This window comes from Lipotes vexillifer, unplaced genomic scaffold (genome assembly GCF_000442215.2).
Source record: "Lipotes vexillifer unplaced genomic scaffold, Lipotes_vexillifer_v1.1 scaffold1163, whole genome shotgun sequence".
Lineage (NCBI taxonomy): Eukaryota > Metazoa > Chordata > Mammalia > Artiodactyla > Lipotidae > Lipotes > Lipotes vexillifer.
The window spans coordinates 138,184-143,968 of NW_006784867.1; positions in this window are offsets into that span (position 1 = coordinate 138,184).

Below are 5,785 nucleotides of genomic sequence, written 5' to 3' on the forward strand. Positions count from 1 at the left end.
GATTGTGTTCCTGTCTTTCTGGTTCTTTGGCCTGAGACTTTCATCACTGGAGTTTGTAGGCTTTTGGGTAAAGCTGGGTCTTGGTGCCGAGTTGAGGACCTCTGGGAGACCTTACTCTGGTGAATATTCCCTGGGGTCTGAGGTTCTCTGTTAGTACAGTGGTTCAGACTTGGAGCTCCCACCACAGGAGCTTCAGCCTTACCCCTGGCTTGTGAACCAAGACCCTACCCGGTGTGTGGAGTGGCAAAAAAAAAAAAAAAAAAAAAAAAAAGGGAGAACAATAGCAAAGTAAAAAATAAAATTAGAGTAGGAAACTAACAGATATGTTAGAAAAATAAAAAAATAAAAATATAGATGAAACAACAGCCAGAAGGTAAAACAGATCTACAATAGTAAAAAGGAGGAGAAAAAAAAATGTGGAAAAGTCCTTGGCTGTGGAGGACGGGGCCTAGCAAGGGTTAGGTTTGGGTGGTGGGTGGGGCCTATGCTTAGGACCCACAGGGCTGGAAAAAGCCCTGGGGGGTGTGGGGGTGGGGCTTAGGCTCAACAGAACAGAGCGGGCCCACACGTGCCCCCCACCTCTGGTCTCAGAGGGTGGGGGACCCCACCTGGGGGCCCAGCAGGCTTCCTGGGCTTGAGTGGGTGGGGCAGATGCCCTCTGCACCTCTCATGCTTCTCCGGTCCTGGAGGGCCCCTCCTGCCTGCCTCTCCTGTTCTTCCCCCAGCCTTCCTCCTATGCCCCCAGGACCCACACGGCCCAGAGGGGGCCTCTGAGGGCGTAGGACCTGGCCCAAGAGCTGGGCAGACTTCTCTGGCCAATTGGGCAGGGGATACACTGGGTGTACTCCACCTGGATCCCAGCCCCCCATGGTCCCTCCAGGCGTGGGAACCCCTCCCCACCAGCCACCCCTCAGGGGCACCAGTCCTGTCCGGCCTCCTCCCACAGTCCCCCCACGTCCTACCAGTTCACTTGTGGGTTCCTCCCATCATCTAGAGTGTCAAGATCCCACATCAGTGTCCTTCAGGTGCCCCAGTTGTGGGGAGACACGAACTCCGAGTCTTCCCACACTGCCATCTTGACTCCGCCCCCCCCCCCCCCAGAGTAACTATTTCTATAGAGTGGTGTCTCAGAGTCTCAGATAAGATAATATTTAGGTAGAGAACTGCAGGAAGTAATGGAGCAAGTGACCTGACCGTCTGTGTGGCTGGAGTTGGGAGTGAAGGAGAATATTAAAGACAGAGAAAACAGCAAGTTAAAAGCTCCTGAGCTTGCATTTGTGGAGGAGGGAAAAAAAAGACCAATGAGGCAGAAGCAAAGTGAGTGAGAAGGAGTAGGAGATACAGTCAGAGATGAGCGAGGATGGTGGAGGGTGTTGCCCATGATTTAGAGCCTTGTAGGCCATGGGAAGGATTTGGCTTCTTTGAGTATGATGGGAATTACTGCAAGAATTTGAGCAGAGAGGAGACACAACTGGATTTAAGGTTTAATAGATTCATTTTGGCTGCTATGCTGAGAATATATTATAGGTTGGCAGTGGTAGAAGGAAAAAGACTGTTCAAGAGGCTACTGTAAAAACCAGGCTGGAAATGGTAGTAGCTTAAGGTAAGGTAATACAAAGAAGTGAAGAGAAATAGTTGCATTCTGGATTTATTTAAAAAATACATCCAAAAGGATTTGATGACAGATTGTGTAGGATTTTGAGACAGAAAGAAGTTGAAGGTGATCTCAATAGTTTTTCTTCTAAGCAGTTGAAAGAATGGCATTGTCATTTCATGATATGTGGAAAGTTTAGGTGTGGAAGGAAAATCAGAAATTGATTTTGGACACATTATATTTGAAATATATATTATACTGTTCTGAGGTATTCAGTAGACTGTTGGATGCATGAGTCTAGAATTCAAGAGGAAGGTCTTAGCTAGATTATTAAACTTGAAAGTGGTCAATATTTAGATAGTTTTCTAATCTATAAACCTGAATGCTAAGCTAGAGATTAGTAAGGTTAGGGAGGAAAATGATTTGGAAGGCTGAGCCACTAGGCAATGCCAACATTTAGAGGTCGGGCCATAGAAATCAGCAAAGGAGAGAGAGAATCATTAGTCAATGACCGAGGAGGAAAACCAAGAGAGAACTGTCTTCCGAAAGCCTAGTGAAGAATGTTTTTCAGTAAGGATGGAATGACATAGTAAGAGCAATGCAAAATAAAACTACTATTTCTCATCAATTGTATCGGATGGTGACTTAGTAATATCTATAAAAATTACAAATACATGTATCTTTCAACCCAGTACTCCCATTTTTAGGAACTTAAACTATATATATAACAGAGTAATGTGGAATTGTGTTTGAATAATAAAGTATGAATACTGAGTATTCAAGGAAACATTTTATGTTATAGCAAAAGATTCATCTATAATAGGCTGGCTGTGTAACTTACAGTACATCTCCATGATGGCATATTATGCAGTTCTAGAAAAGAATGAGGAAGTTCTCTATGTAACTAGTATGAAAAGATTCCATGTTATATTATCAATATTAAGTAAAAGTATATATCGCATACTATCTTATCTATAGTAAAGGGAGGAAGTAATAAAACCCAGAGTTGTTCTATGTGCATAAATATTGGAAATGTATACAAGAAAATAGTAAAAGTGTTTACTATATGGTGGGCAGATATGGAAGCATATGGATAGGAATGAGGATGGGAGTGAGTGTTGTAAATATATACTAAATAAAAATCATTTTGATAGAGACTTCTCTGGTGGTCCAGCAGTTAAGACTCTTCACTCCCAATGCAGGGGGCCTGGGTTCGATCCCTGGTCAGGGAACTAGATCCTGCATGCCGCAACTAAGAGCCCTCATGGAGCAACTAAAAGATTCCCTCATACGGCAACTAAAGATCCCGCACATCGCAACTAAAAATCCTGCATGCCGCAACGAAGACTTAGTGCAGCCAAATAAATAAATAATTTTTTTTTAACAAATGATTTTGATATTTGAATCATATATTTTTAAAAGGGAGGAGAAGGAGAGAGAGATCAACTTTTTCAAATGCTGCTAATGGGTTGCTGAGGTAAGCTCTGAAATAAATTGGCCATCATATTTGGTAAAGGAGACACATCAATAAAGAAAATACCTTCTAGAAGCTGTGTTGAAAAGGGGAAGTGAGATACGGAATGTTAGCTAGAAGGGGATATGAGGAAAGAATGTTATTAGGTTTATCTAGTGATGAGAGTAATAGATCAGAAAGGAAAATATTGATGATGCTGAGAGCGAGAGAGAATTGTTGGTGTGGGTAAAAGACCTACCAGTGATGGCATTCCTTTTGAATTTTCATTTTCATGCTTCAGACTAATATCAAGCTATCCTCTCAACAGAAATGTTTATCACCTTCCTTCATTTCATTACATCTCTGCCCCTTTAAACTGTTTCCCAGTTTGCCACTGCAGAAGAACAAATAGATTAGATTAGAATTTTTAGAGATCTAAAATACCCACTTTATGTGGATATCTAATTTAATCCTCAGAACCATCCTGTGAACTTCATATTGCTATTCCCATTTTACAGAGAAGGAAATTGATATTCAGGTTAACTTGCCCATGCTTGTACAGTGGATAGTAGCACATTCTAGATTCAAATGTCAGCTCTTTATGAATCTAGAGGGTTTTTGTTTTGTTTATTGTTTTTCCATGTTGTAATGACTTCTATGGATATTCTGAAAAGGCTTCAAAGAACCAGCGTGTTACTACAAGCAATAATAAAATTTTCTTCTATTTGTTCATTCAAATAACAAATAGTTATTGAGCACCTGTCTTGCATTAGGCACTTAACTAGGTATGGAAATAAAGGGATGAATGGGATGGATATGAATTCTGGCCTCATCATGCCTGTAATCTTTTGAAGAAAAGAGATTTAGGAAATCATTATGATTACAAGAGGTGTTAAAATAGCAAAAGTCTGTCTGTGAGTAGAAACAAAGTTCTATACTGAGAGAATGAGCTATAATAAAAGAACTGTGGGCTATAAATAAAATAATAGGATAAACTATTTTATTTTTATTTGTTCACATGTTATGTGGTCAATATAATTATAAATAATAATAGTAAACTGTCATTGAAGAGAATGTCAAGAACCACAAAATAAAATATCCTTTAAATGTCATATATTAGGGCTTAAAGAAATCAATATTTTATGATACTAAATATGTAATAAAAGCAGTTTACCTTTTTTTTTTTTTTTTTTTTGCAGCGCGCGGGCCTCTCACTATTGTGGCCTCTCCCGTTGCAGAGCACAGGCTCTGGACACGCAGGCTCAGAGGCCATGGCTCATAGGCCTAGCCGCTCCGCGGCATGTGGGATCTTCCCGGACCGGGTCACGAACCATTGTCCCCTGCATCGGCAGGCGGACTCTCAACCACTGCACCACCAGGGAAGCCCAGTTTACTTTTTTCTTAATTTAACTCTTATTCTTAAAGTCACTCACAGTTTTAGAAAACTTGAAAATAAAACTCAAACGTCTGTAAGTTTTTCTTTGGTGATCTCTTAAGGGTTTCATGAAAGAATTATAAATATTATCTTTCATCTTTGAAACCATGTTCTTTGGCCCTCTAGAGGAAACGGTGTGGGAATAAATAATACATTTGTAAACCCAGGATAGAATATAATCTTCACTTTGTTGATAAGAATTGACATACACAAAATAGCTAGTAAAGTACAAATCACAGTGCCATTGTGCAGGAGGAATGGGGAAATACACAAGACTAAGGGAGACACAATAAAAAAGAAAAGTACTCCCTCAATATTTTAAAAAAGATGTCATCACATGCAGAAAGTTCTCAGCATTTTTATGTTTCTGATTCTGTACTTTGTTTCAAAGTCATGAGAACTATAAAGAGTAACAGTGTTCACCTTTTATGAATTTATCTTTCTAAAGATATGATGCACAATAACCAAATTTTCTTCCTTTACATTTTCGTCAAAAACTGGAAGAATATTTTCTGAATTAGCCTTGAGATGGATGCTATTGTGCAGTTTCACTAAAATACCCAGATACTTTGATACTATGTGCACATTTGTTAGTTCAAGAAGAGCAAGAGAAAGCTTTGGGTGTTGTCCATGTATGGAAAGTAGTTATAACTTCCTTCATTCACTTTCTCCCACCTTCCAATATGGCATTTAGTAGCTTGAACATTCTTCAGTGGTTCCTTTTCATTTCTGGGTAGAGGATCCACCCATGAAAATGTACAATATACGTCATGTCATCTGATTCCTGCCGTCTCCCAAACTTACTTATCTCCTGTGCTCGTTACTTTCTAAATGCTCTCCCATTCCCAGAAATCCCATGCTGTTTCTCACTGTTTTACATTCATGCAATACTTAAAATGCTATCCTGCCTGCTCTTTGCCTGATGAACCCTTACTCACTTGTCAAGACTCAGATCAAATGGTCACCTCTTCTGGGATGGCTTCCCTCACCTCTCCAAGTGGAGTTAATCACCTCTGCTTTTCTGCTCCCATCTTGCATTTCTTTGGTCTTTGTTAGTGATTTACTTGTTTAATTGCTCCATTTCCAGATTGGTAGTTCTGGGAAGGCAGGTTCCAGTCATCTTAGTATCACTGTCCAGAGCCTGCTCTATATTTGTTGTTTAAAAAATATATGATTAATATGTCTTTTGAGGGTACAGCGGGTGGAGGTGAATGTCAGAGAATAAAAAGTAGGCTCCTAGAGCTGCTAGCTTTGAACCTGTCTCATGGGGATGTGCGGCTACTGATGGGGGGGGGGAAGAGGC